This window comes from Oreochromis aureus, linkage group 3 (genome assembly GCF_013358895.1).
Source record: "Oreochromis aureus strain Israel breed Guangdong linkage group 3, ZZ_aureus, whole genome shotgun sequence".
In the NCBI taxonomy this organism is placed as follows: domain Eukaryota; kingdom Metazoa; phylum Chordata; class Actinopteri; order Cichliformes; family Cichlidae; genus Oreochromis; species Oreochromis aureus.
This window is the reverse complement of record NC_052944.1, coordinates 129309678-129323395: the sequence shown is the minus strand read 5'-3', so window position 1 is coordinate 129323395 and position 13718 is coordinate 129309678. Positions and strand designations below refer to the sequence as shown.

Here is a 13718-nt window from a genome sequence, read left to right as displayed (position 1 = left end):
CAACAAAATGACTCAAACCTTTCCTAAATTTGTTGTAAAAGATTCAGTCTCAATTAATGATAAAACTGAAATTTTGAATTGCTTTAATGAGCACTTTTTATCAGTGGGTTCCTTGTTTGATTCTGCAGAAACTTTTTAACAAATTCTTGCCCAGAATTCTCTATGTTTTCTGGAGACCGTTTTAACTTTGTACCTTTTAGTGTTTATGAAGTGCATAAAGCTTTAAAGGCTTTGGATCACAGAAAACCTCCTGGTCCAGACTTGATGGAACCTTATTTTCTGAAGTTGGCAGCGGATTATATTGCAGAACCACTTTCAATTCTATTTAATTTTTCAATTAAAACCAAAGAAATTCCATCGGTTTGGAAATCAGCTTTTGTCTTGCCTTTGTTGAAAGGAGGTGATCCATCAGTGTTGACTAATTATAGGCCAATATCAAATTTGTGTGTTTTATCCAAAATCATGGAATCTCTAGTTTGTGACCAGTTGAAGGAGTTTTTGTACTCTAATGATATTGTTTCTAAATTTCAGTCAGGCTTCAGGAAAAACACAGTACTAACACTGCCACTATGAAAGTGATAAATGATATTATTATGGCACTTGATAAGAAATTGTACTGTGCGTCACTCTTTATTGACCTCTCAAAAGCTTTTGACACTGTTGATCATGCTGTCCTAAAAACAGACTGCTCAGCCTTGGATTGTCAGAACATGCAATAGCGTGGTTCTCAAATTATCTGAATAATAGAACCCAGTGCATTAAACTTGAAGGTCTTTGTTCTGAATTTGTTGCTGTCCACAAGGGGTGCCACAGGGCTCAGTTTTGGGTCCCCTTCTGTTTCTTTTATATATCAATGACTTGGGTCAAAATGTCTCAGACACAAATTTGCATTTTTATGCTGACGATACAGTTATTTACTGTTATGGTTCATCTCTTACTCAGGCCATTGAAACCTTACAGAAAGCCTTTGTTGCTTTCCAGCATTCACTTATCCAGCTAAAATTAGTTCTCAATGCTGATAAGACTAAGCTAATGTTGTTTTCTAAGGCAAAGAAGGTCCCAGAGCCTATTCCAGTGGTGTCCACCCTTGAAGGAAATGTCATAGAGATAGTTCATGAATATAAATACCTTGGTGTCTGGATAGATGACTCCTTTACCTTTAAACCACATATAGAGAGACTTGTAAAGAAACTGAGGCTGAAACTTCGTTTCTTTTTCCGTAATAAACAGTGTTTTTCTTTTGCAGTAAAAAACGTCTTGTCACTGCAACCTTTTTATCTGTGTTAGATTATGGTGACATTCTGTATATGAATGCTTCTTCTTCATGCCTTCTAATGTTGGACACGGTGTATCATGCTTCCTTGAGGTTTATCACCAATTGTAGATATCTGACCCATCATTGTGACTTGTACTTAAGAGTAAATTGGCCTTCTTTGGCCATTAGAAGACAGGGGCATTGGTACACTTTTATTTACAAAGCTATGCTTGGATTGCTGCCTCCTTATATTTGTACTTTGGTCACAAGGAAAAATAGTGGTTCTTACTCCTTGCGTTCAAATGATCAGCTGCTGCTGTCTGTTCCCCTTGTCCGCACAGAGTTGGGTAAGAAAGCCTTTGTCCACTCTGCGCCTTTTTCGTGGAACCTGTTACAGAAAGACTGGAAACTGACTGAACTGTTGTCTTTAAATGTTTTTAAAACTAAACTCAAAGCCCTACAGACTGCCTCAATAATGTGTAATTGTTTTGTGTAATTTTTAATCTTGTTTGTTTGTATGTATTTGTTTGGAAATTTGCTGCCTCTTGGCCAGGACTCCCTTGAAAAAGAGGTTTTTAATCTCAATGGGACATTCCTGGTTAAATAAAGGTTAAATAAAAAAAAATGAACAGATTAATACATTATTAGAATCACTAAATTTACCGCTAAAGTTACTGAGGATCAAAATTGTGGATCAACGAAGGAAATTACAGAAGGAGAAATCAATTCAGAAATCTCAAAGTTGACAACTAATGAGGCTTCTGGGACGGATGGATACGCTTTGGCATTTTAGGATTGATCCCTCTCCTTAAAAATACATTTAACTGGGTACTGAGGAAAGAAGAAGCTCCAAGTTCCTGGAGGGAGGCCTTCATTTCAGTTATCCCTAAAGAAGGAAAGGATAACCTGGACTGCACAAATTACAGACCAATTACGGTCCTTAATCCAGACTATAAACTGTTTACTGATATCATGGCCAGACCACTAGAAACAATTTTGCAGATATAACTGGTTTAGACCAAACTGGGTTTATAAAACAGAGACAGTCACAGGATAATATTAGGTGCACGTTACATGTGATATTATTGATAAAAAGAATAGAAGGTGCAATATTGGGGCTAGACACAGAGAAACCTTTGATTCTGTCAGGTGGGACGTCTCATACAGGGTGCTAGAGTATTTTGGCTTCCACAAAACATCCATTAAAAGTACACAACACTACACTGTAAACACACAGCTAGGATCAAAATCAGTGAGAATCTTTCAAATGATTTCATACTAGAACATGGGTGCTGCTTGATTAGTCCACTACTATTTGCAGTATATTTGCCACCTCTAAGTCAGTGGATAAAACAAAAAGAAAATATAAAGCTTATACACTTGGAGGGAGGGGAACAAAAATGAGCATTATTTGTGGATGATGTCATAATATATCTGTTACAACCAGACCTGTTGCTCCCAGCACTAATGAATACACTGAATGATTTTGGACCATCATCGGGTTACAAATTAAACGTGAGAAAAACAGGTTCCCATCTTCAACTATCCTCCAAATCAGACCATTACAAAAGTTTGAGCTTGGACTGGGACCTGAAGTTTCTGACATACTTGGGAGTAAATCTGCCTCGACACTTATCTGAATTAAAATCTATAAATTATGGCTCTTTAATTACTAAAATAGAATCAGTTAATCACATTCACAAGTTTAGCTACAGGAGCAGAAATTATTAAAATGATTGTGCTTCCAAGACTGTTGAATTTATACTTCTCGCAGTTCAAGTGACAGACAAAGACTTGGGCGATCATGGCTCAAGAGTTGGAAGTTCGTCTTGTAATTGGAAGGTTGCCGGTTTGAGCCCCGGCTCGGACAGTCTCGGTCGTTGTGTCCTTGGGCAAGACACTCACCCGTTGCCTACTGGTGGTGGTCAGAGGGCCCGGTGGCGCCAGTGTCTGGCAACCTCACCTCTGTCAGTGCGCCCCAGGGCAGCTGCGGCTACAATGTAGCTGCCATCACCAGTGTCACCAGTGTGTGTGAATGGTTGACTGGATGTGTAAAGCGCTTTGGGGTCCATATGGACTAAGCACTATACAAATACAGGCCATTTACTTCACAGAATGGGAAAACTCAGGATTGTGGCGGGGGTGTGGTCTCTGGCCTGCTGCCGTGGAGGGGCGGTACAGTGAGCTCTCAGGTCGAGGTGGGAGGGGAAACAGGTGTGGGCTGGAATTAATCACTCTCTCTGCTCTGCTTATGTAACAGTGATGGCGGAGACGAGAGAGAGGAGTGGCGAGAGCCCCTCCTCGAGTTACCTGTTAGACCTAAAAGTGAAACTGCTGAGTAAAGTCACAATAAAGAGTTCTGTGTGTGCACCCTGTGTGTATGTCAGGTCTTTGCCACAAAGATTTATACGGGAAGGGAGAAGAGCACTGATTAGATTTATGACTGTACAGTTACCCAAGATTCAGGGGATTTAGCCCTATGTTGTTTAAGAGCTATTATTACACTGCTCAGATAAAAACTCTGTTGAACTGATGCAATCCTCAATATGTGGTAAGATGGAAAGACACAGAATGCGCTACATCACCCACAATACCATCACAAGCCACAATAAATGATAACAAACCAGAATACATTTAAGCTGGGAGTTAAATCCTTAGCTGGGAGTATCCTTCAACATATGGAATAAGATAGTTGTCAAAAATGGTTTGTCAGAGTAGCGTAGATCGTTGAGATGGATTGCACTCCACTCAGATTTTACACCTAATGCAACTGGAAAAACATTCAGTTAGTGTGAAAGGGTTCAAAAATATTTTGGGAGTTGGAAGAAAGCTGTGCGAGGTTTTGAGGACATAAAGAACCAGTGTGGTTTAAATAAAAAGGATTTCTTCAGATACCTACAAGTAAGAAAATATGTGGAACAATTAATGAAGACTAACTTTGATGGCCATGAGTCAGGGATCACCACGATGTTTATTTTAGGATAGGATAGTGTTGTAGAGGGTGTTAGTGTTAATGTATGCTTGGGGGTATTGCACGCCTGAACCTTCAGAGTTTCTCGGGGTTATTCCCGTCAGAGTGTTATGTTGGGAACAGGTTCCTGTATGTGATGTGGCTGACTGTCGACGTTACAGAAAGTGGTCATTAAACCTTCTGATAAAGGCTCTGAGCATCGTTATCCTGAGGTTAGAACAGATAGAAATTGGGAAAAAATAAAATTTTAAATTGTACATAGCATTGGAAAATTTAAAAGGGAGCAGTGCAGCATATACAAAAGAGAAACGACAAAAAGATGCTGGAGGGAGGTTAGCAATTTAGGTCTGTGGGCCACAATGGAAAACGTCATGTTTCCTTTCATGGAGAGAGTTTGGCTGGAAGAAAATTATAAGATATTTTATTACACCAGCACAAAAGAAATATCAGGATACAAGATGTTGGGGACAGTCTGGAGAAGATGAAGCCAATCATCACTACATCCTTTGGAATGTCCCTGTGTTGTTCCAAATTGGCAGGACTTAAAGGAGAGTATAGAGAAGGCTTTACATTTAATTTACATTGATGCATAATATGTATATGATGGAAAGGTTAAATTCTCCCACAGAATCAGGAAAATGTAAATCTTTTTTTATTATTTTTTTTGGTTGACTTTGTTTCACCACTGAGATCGGAATTTGTAAAGTAAGAGTGTCTGGTACTGGTTTAGTGCTACAGACTGTATATAGTTAGTTAAATGTTACTTTTAGGGATATTTTTGATTGTTTTGTTTTTGATTTCTTTATTTTGTTCTGCAATAAGGATTTTGTCAGAAGAGATCGAAAACACAAAGAAACCTGGAACAAAGAAAATTTGAAATTAGTTTTCTATTTTTGAAGTTAAGTGCTTACTGAAGTCTGTAACTGACAGTAAGGTGGTTTAAAATATTCAATCCCTGCACAGTATTCTGGTGATGTTGTCATTTGCAGAGGTTCTCAAAATTCAATAAGCGAGAGAATAGAAAAAAAGACATCTTATCCTTCTTGTATTAAGTAAATGTATTATTCCCTGCAAATTACATTAATTTACATTATATTCCAATTAGACAAACTTAAAACGTAAAATTAGTTTGAGAAAATGTAATAATATACCTGAGCTGTGAGATATAAGGCAGGCACTGCAGCAAACTCCTCACTTCACTCTCCTCATGTGAGCAGTCTGTCAGCTCCACTTGTTTCTTCTCTGGTTGGAGTTTCAGCACTTCCAGGAGGATGGAGGTCTTTCTCTCTGAGAGCTTTATGAACCAGACTGCAGGAGCTGAAAATACTGACTGTAATGATGGAAGGACACTCAGACCTGTTTTAGTCTCATAGTCCTTTAGATGGGAGCACAGATCCAACAGGAAGTCACACTGATGTTTCCTATCTTCATCATCCATGTATCTGTCATGAACAGAGAATGTCTGATATGTGCACACTGATGCTAACAGCTCCAGGATCTTCTCTCCTGTCTGCTGCTCTCTCTCTGCTGCTGCACAGAACAGACTCACAAACAACCTGACTGCTTCATGTAACCACCAAGCATCAACACTGGAACAATAAGAAGGAAATATTTAGTGATGATTTGATGTGAGCTGCATAAAAACAGCCACACACTGCAGATGGACTCCATCTCTTCCATGTCCTAAATGTACATGAAGCTCCATGTTAAACACATCTTCCATCAGAGCAGCTCAACACTGTTTCACACTCTTACAACACAAACACTCATCCTGCTCTAACACATCTTCTACATCTGCAGGTGGACACACAAAGTGATGAAGACTCTCTGCTGTCTGAAATCTTCACCTGCTGCTCACTATAGAGCTGCTACCATCATCATCATCATGCTCAGTAAAGTTCAACAAAGTCAGTGAATAAAGTGCAGCTTCAAGTAACTCATTCATTGTGTATTATTGTGTCTGAGGTGTTGCATCTGAGCCACAGGGTTCTTGCTTTCTTTACATTAATATTTTACTTTTATGTATAAACAAAACGGAGACGGAGAATCCCTTCCCTTATGTGAAGAGCATTTCATTTACCTGAGCTGTGAGATATAAGGCAGACACTGCAGGAAACTCCTCACTTCACTCTCTTCATGTGAGCAGTCTGTCAGCTCCACTTGTTTCTTCTCTGGTTGGAGTTTCAACACTTCCAGGAGGATGGAGGTCTTTCTCTCTGAGAGCTTTATGGACCAGACTGCAGGAGCTGACTGGAAAACTGACTGTAATGATGGAAGGACACTCAGACCTGTTTTAGTCTGATAGTCCTTCACATGGGAGTACAGATCCAGCAGGAAATTACACTCACTGTTCTTCTTATTATTATTCATGTACATGACATTGTAAGGGAATGTTTGATATGTGCACACTGATGCTACCAGCTCCAGTATCTTCTCTCCTGTCTGCTGTTCTCTCTCTGCTGCCGCACAGAACAGATTCACAAAGAACCGGATTTGATCAGTAAGATCTGACTTCCGAGGATAAATACTGGAATAAACAGAAGCAAACCTTCAGTAATTATTTGATTACATCTATGTAAATACATCAATGTATTTACCCCTGCAGGAGGTCTATCCTTCAAGCTCCGGTCCTCTACCAGAGGCCTGGGAGCTTGAGGGTTCTGTGCAGTATCTTAGGTTTTCCTAGGACTGCGCTCTTCTGGACAGAGATCTCCGATGGTGTTCCTGGGATCTGCTGGATCCACTCGCCTAGCTTGGCAGTCACTGCACCTAGTGCTCCAATTACCACTGGGACCATTATTACCTTCAGCCTCCACATCTTCTCGAGCTCTTCTCTGAGCCCTTGGTGTTTCTCAAGCTTCTCGTGTCATTCGGAACCACTACATCTATCACTAGGGCCGTCTTCTTCTGTTTGTCTACCACCACTATGTCCGATTGGTTAGTCAGTCTCTAGCTGTGAGAGCAGTCCCTTCTTTCAAATGTTGGAACATTGAGCTCCTAGTTGTTTCTCTGTCAATGTGGATATTGGGTATCGCAGATTCCATAGGTCCCTCATCCTACTCATGTAACCCCTTCTGACAGGGTTACTTGCATAGTAGCATTCCAACAGCGTCCTACTTTCGTCTCTTGCCCACTGATGCCTTGTTATTACCACTTCTCATCAGGTTGCCCTGGTTCCTCAACACCTGACACGGACCTTGTTGATCAGGGCGACGTCCCAGCCGGTATGCCTTCATATTTCTGTCTAGTGCTCATGTCTGCAGTAGGCTCGCTTAACCTCCAGCCTCGTGACCCTTATTGGATACAGACGCCCCTAGGCGGGAATCAAAATTGTGGCCCGCTGCTCCAAAGAGAGTGAGAGAGAGAAAGAGAGAGAGCACCGGTCTGTATTACCGATTCCTGAACCACCTCAACTGGCTCCTTTCAATGTGGAGGAGCAGCGGCTCTACTCTGAGCCCCTTCCGGATAGCTGAACTTCTCACCCTATCTCTAAGGGAGAGGCCAGCCACCCTTTGGAGGAAGCTCAATCCCGCCTCTTGTATCCATGATCTCGTTCTTTTGGTCACTACCCATAGCTCGTGACCCTAGGTGAGGGTAGGGACGTAGATCGACCGGAAAATTATGAGCTTCGCTTTTATGCTCAGTCTCTTTTCACCAGGTTGGACCGGTGCAGCGTCTGCATCACTGCAGCCACAGCACCAATCCGTCTGTCGATCTCCGGCTCCCTTCTCCCATCACTCGTGAACAAGACCCCGAGATACTTAAACTCATGCAGTTGGGACAGAAACTCGTCCACGACCCGGAGTGGGCACTCGACGCTTTTCTAGCTGTGCTTCACATTCAGCTGCGGGCTGTTCCAAGGCAAGCTGGAGGCCATCACCCGATGAAGCCAACAGAACCACATCATCCGCGAAAAAAACAGATTAGATTCTCTCTGCTCTCTCCTATCTTGTCCCTTTTGTCTTCTCTCTTGTCTCTTCTCTCTATCACCTTTTCTATCCCTTTGAAGAAGTTAGGCTCCATAATGCTAAAGAGGTAAGCATTATTTCTCAGTTGCAGTGAATAGACTGAAAATAAACTGTAGGAAACTAAATAAATTCTCCTGTTTTGGCTTCCTTTGAGTGGCTTCCTGTTAAATCCAGAATTGAATTCAAAATCCTGCTCCTCACATACAAGGTCTTAAATAATCAGGCCCCATCTTATCTTAATGACCTTGTAGTGCCATATCACCCTATTAGAGCACTTCGCTCTCGCTCTGCAGGCCTACTTGTTGTTCCTAGAGTATTTAAAAGTAGAATGGGAGGCAGAGCCTTCAGTTTTCAGGCCCCTCTTCTGTGGAACCAGCTTCCAGTTTGGATTCAGGAGACAGACACTATCTCTACTTTCAAGATTAGGCTTAAAACTTTCCTTTTTGCTAAAGCATATAGTTAGGGCTGGACCAGGTGACCCTGAATCCTCCCTTAGTTATGCTGCAATAGACGTAGGCTGCCGGGGATTCCCATGATGCATTGAGTTTTTCCCTTCCAGTCACCTTTCTCACTCACTATGTGTTAATAGACCTCTCTGCATCGAATCATATCTGTTATTAATCTCTGTCTCTCTTCCACAGCATGTCTTTATCCTGTTTTCCTTCTCTCACCCCAACCAATCACAGCAGATGGCCCCGCCCCTCCCTGAGCCTGGTTCTGCCGGAGGTTTCTTCCTGTTAAAAGGGAGTTTTTACTTCCCACTGTTGCCAAAGTGCTTGTTCATATGGGGTCATATGATTGTTGGGTTTTTCCTCTGTATCTATTATTGTACGATGTACTATACAATATAAAGCGCCTTGAGGTGACTGTTGTTGTGATTTGGCGCTATATAAATAAAATTGAATTGAATTGATAGACTATACCTACGCCTTCAACAGCATCAATCATCTGGACTCGTCATGAAAACTCTGTAACCTGAACATCAGCTCCTCCATGTGCAGCTGGATCCTGGACTTCCTGACAGACAGATTTAAGGTGGTTTGGATCGGCAGCATCAACTCATCCACACACACACTCAGCACAGGTGCCCCCCAGGGATGTGTGCTCAGCCCCCTGCTGTATACCCTGTTCACCCACGACAGTACATCAGCACACAGCTCCAACACCATATTCAAATTTGCAGATGACACCACCATCATCGGCTGCATTTCTGATGGAGATGAGACAGCATACAGGGCAGAGGTGAGAGCCCTGACATCATGGTGCCGCATCAACCTGCTGCTTAACGTCAGCAAAACCAAGGATCTCATCGTGGATTACAGGAGACTGCAGAGAGCTGGCTACACCCCGATCCACATCAAAGGAGCAGAGGTGGAGAGAGAGTCGCTGCTTCAGATTCCTGAGCATTAACATCAACAAGGATCTGAGTTGGTCACATCATAATGGCAATGGTCAGTGACTAGTGGATCTAAGAGCAGACGACAGCAACCTTCCTGAACAGGGTCCATTAACCATCACAGTGGCAGACATCCAAGAAAGGGTCTCCAGTGTCAAGAGTTGGACAGCACCAGGCTGTGAAGAACCACCAGCTGAAGAAGCTGACTGCACTCCATAAGCATCTAGCAGCACAGATAAGCCAACAGGTTGATTAGAACAACCAGAATGGCTAACAAAAGCTGGACATCCTGATCCCAAACGACTCCCAGAAGGGATAGGTTTCCATCCAACTACTGGCCAATAGCCTGCCTCATTACCATATGGAAGCTCCTGTCCGGCATCATAGTGGCTAATCATTGTTGGGTTTTTCTCTGTATGTATTATTGTAGGGCTGACTTTACAATATAAAGTGCCTAGAGGCAACTATTGTTGTGATTTTGCCTTGTATAAATAAAATTGAATATATAAATTGACTATAAGGTGAATACGCACATTGCTTGATACATAACCAGGGCACAGAAAGGAATTGGCAAGAATAGGGAGCGAAACACCAGTTATTGGCAGACAGACCAGTCGCCCAAGACCTGTGAACTGCCTGGATTGACTACAAGAAGGCCTATGACTCAATGCTCCACAATGGGGATGTGGCGAACAACACTGGAGGCCAACTTCAAGCCCATAGTGCATGTCACCATCAAGTGTGGGATCTACCAAGAAGAGGCTCTGTCCACACTGCTTTTCTTTATAGGCCTGAATGCCCTCAGTCAGATCATTGACAAGACTAGCTACAGATACCAACTACAGAGTAGAGCTGGAACAGATCATCAGCCACCTCCAGTACGTGGATGACATCAAGCTGTATGCCAAGAGTGAACGAGATATCAGTTCACTGATCCACACAACCAGGATATACAGCAATGACATCAGAATGTTGTTGTGATTGGAGAAGTGTCGTCGGATGGTAACAAGGGCAAACTATTAGAGGGCAACATTGCAGACGTCGAGGGCAGCTACAAATTCCTGGGAATCCCACAGGCAAATGGGAACTACAAAGAGGCTGCCTGGAAAGCAGCAACTACCAAGTACCTACAGAAAGTCAGGGAAGTCCTGAGGAGTTACCTGAATGGAAAGAAAAGATCTGGGCTATCAACACCTACACCCTGCCCGTAATCAGGTACCCTGCTGAGATAATAAGCTGGCTGAAGTCCACGATGACACACTGAACATTCACGAGTACATCAGAAAGATGGCAACAACACCCTGCATGCTCAGCGAATATCTGAAGCAGCACAAGTCCAAGAAAGAAGAGCAAGAGGAGTAACCACTATGGAAGGACAGACCCCTGCACGGTATGTACCACTGGCAGATAGAGGAAGTGGCTGGACAAAGCTAGACTAAAAGACAGCACAGAGGCACTAATCATGGCAGCACAGGAACAAGATCCACAGAGGCTGGGGTCTATCACACCAGGCAAGACCCCAGGTGCAGGCTGTGTAAAGATGCCCCTGAGACAATCCAGCACATAACAGCAGGGCGCATTATGTGCTGACTATGGCCTGGAAGTCCCGAGGTCAAAATGGGAGACGTCCCCTATGGTCGTCAAGAATGACCGAGCTAAGATCCTGTGTGACTTCCAGATACAGATGGACAAACTGGTGATGGGTAACCAACCAGACATCATAGCATGGACAAACAGAGGAAGACAGCCATATTGATAGATGTGGCGATACAGAATGACAGCAACATGAGGAAGAAGGAATACAAAATGCTTGAGAAGATGTGAAGGGTGTGAGTTACAGTGGTCGCAGTAGTAATCAGAGCACGTGGTGCAGTGACCCCCAAGCTAGGCGAGTGGCTCAAGCAGATCACAATAACAACATCGGAGATCTCTGTCCAGAAGAGCGCAGTCCTAGAAACTACAAAGATACTTCACAGGATGTGAGAGGTTGAAGGATATACTGCCCGCAGGGGCTATGAAAGTCTAATATACATTTCAAAGAGCTTGTTTGACCTGTGTTTCCAAAGAAACCCCCTTGAAAGAACAACCTTCTAAAATTTAAATTCATTATCTGCAAAAACCATTCACTGTGCTGCTTATAATGTTTAGATATTTACATCATGTGATTTACCTGAGCTGTGAGATATAAGGCAGACACTGCAGCAAACTCCTCACTTCACTCTCTTCATGTGAGCAGCCTGTCAGCTCCACTCGTTTCTTCTCTGATTGGAGTTTCAGCACTTCCAGGAGGATGGAGGTCTTTCTCTCTGAGAGGTTTATGGACCAGAAGGCAGGAGCTGAAAATACTGACTGTAATAATGGAAGAAGACTAAATTCTACTTCAGTCTGATATGAGTACAGATCCATTAGGAAATTGCCCCAATTTTGTTTCAGAGGAAATGCTTTATATCTGCACACTGATAACAGCTCCAGTATTGTCTCTCCTTTCTGCATTTCACTCTCTGCTGCTGCACAGAACAGATTTCTAAAGAACCTGGTTTCTTCTGAAGGTTCTGGTAAGTCAGGCACAGAACTGAAATTGTACAGATTAAAAATTATTAAGTACAATTTTTTTATTTAAAAATAAAAAAGCAAATCCTGTGATTTGAAATTCAAATTAAGGTAGACAGATATAATTTCCTTAATCAATGAATGTTTCATTTACCTGAGCTGTGAGATATAAGGCAGACATTGCAGCAAACTCCTCACTTCACTCTCTTCATGTGAGCAGTCTGTCAGCTCCACTTGTTTCTTCTCTGGTTGGAGTTTCAGCACCTCCAGGAGGATGGAGGTCTTTCTCTCTGAGAGATCTATGAACCAGACTGCAGGAGCTGAAAATACTGACTGTAATGATGGAAGGACACTCAGACCTGTTTTAGTCTGATACTCCTTCACATGGGAGCACAGATCCAGCAGTATGTTAGATTTGTATCTCTTGTCCTTGTAACTGTCATTAAAAATAAATGTTTGATATCTGCACACTGATGATAGCCGTTGTAGTGTCTTCTCTCCCGTCTGCTGTTCTCTCTCTGCTGCTCCAGTAATGAGATTCATCAAGAACTTGGTTTGATCAGAGAGATTTTCTGATGACTGAAAGAAACTGCAGATTCCAAGAGGACAAAAATATTTATAGTCAGTATTTTAATTCAATCCAATAATTTCCGTAAGCACAACACAACACATTTGAAATCAAAGACAGATGAAACATACATGTGCTTATAAATAGATTATTATGCATATGAGCAGTATACCTGAGTGAGTGGATGTTGGGTAAGCACTGTAAGAGAAAATCCTGCACAGATTGGTAAACAGAAGTTCTGTGATCCCAGTGGAGGCAGACTTTAACCTTCTTAGCACTTTTCTGCAGGACTTTTCGAGCTCGGTCATAGAGTTGTGTTTGACTGTTTACTGAAAGGTGCAGCTGGTTTTCAGCAAAGTGAAGTAAGCTGATGTAATCCACCTCCGCCTCACTGAGAAGACAAATGGTCCACAGCTGCCATGATAAGGAGTGAGTCCTACAGTTGGAAATGTATTAGTTATCAGATCTTAACAGCCACGGTGTGTATTTTGTTTATTAATCCAGAAACAAATTTAAAATGTTTGTTCTTTTCATTCTAGATTCTGCATCGCAACAACAGCAAGAGTCTGTATTGACAACTCAGACTCATCACAAGTATGTTTAATCGATCAATTGATAATTACTGTTCCACTGAGTTTGAAAAAAAGATTCTTACTTCTGTAATAATTTCAAAGTTTTCCCATTTTTTTCTGCTCAGCTTAGTTTTCATTAGATTCCAATAAATTAAGTAGCAGAGGGGGCTGTTATCAGTTTCAGCTGGTTTGATCTTAGTGACTGACAAGAGGTGCACTGGAGGGGTAACAATGAGGCAACCCCTGAAAAAGGAATAGTTTTACAGGCCACTTTCTTTTTTTCCTCCTCATCTTTCTGTCTATTTTTTCACTAGTTTTGCATTTGCCTAGGGTCAGTGTCACTACTGGTAGCATTAGGTGATACCCGGACCCTACAGAGGTTGCACAGGTAGTCTAACTTTTCCAGGATTGCACATTATTATGTGCCATTGCCAGATG

At 42.2% G+C, this 13718-nt stretch overlaps 1 protein-coding gene and 1 long non-coding RNA gene across 2 annotated transcripts in view; both read right to left on the bottom strand.

The window, feature by feature from the left end:
- LOC116333338 overlaps nucleotides 1-5432 on the bottom strand; it is a 41530-nt gene extending 36098 nt beyond the window's left edge. Inside the window, exon 1 of the mRNA XM_039608521.1 lies at nucleotides 5378-5432. The gene's annotated coding sequence lies outside the window, so the exon portion shown is untranslated. The remainder of the gene's footprint in view (nucleotides 1-5377) is intronic.
- Nucleotides 5433-6390: 958 nt separating this feature from the next.
- On the bottom strand, nucleotides 6391-12357 carry LOC116326671. The gene is made up of 3 exons (XR_005611661.1): nucleotides 12295-12357; nucleotides 11761-12162; nucleotides 6391-6753 (listed from the first exon to the last, which is right to left on the bottom strand). It is a non-coding gene; the product is annotated as an uncharacterized LOC116326671 (long non-coding RNA).
- Between the last annotated feature and the right edge of the window lie 1361 nt (nucleotides 12358-13718).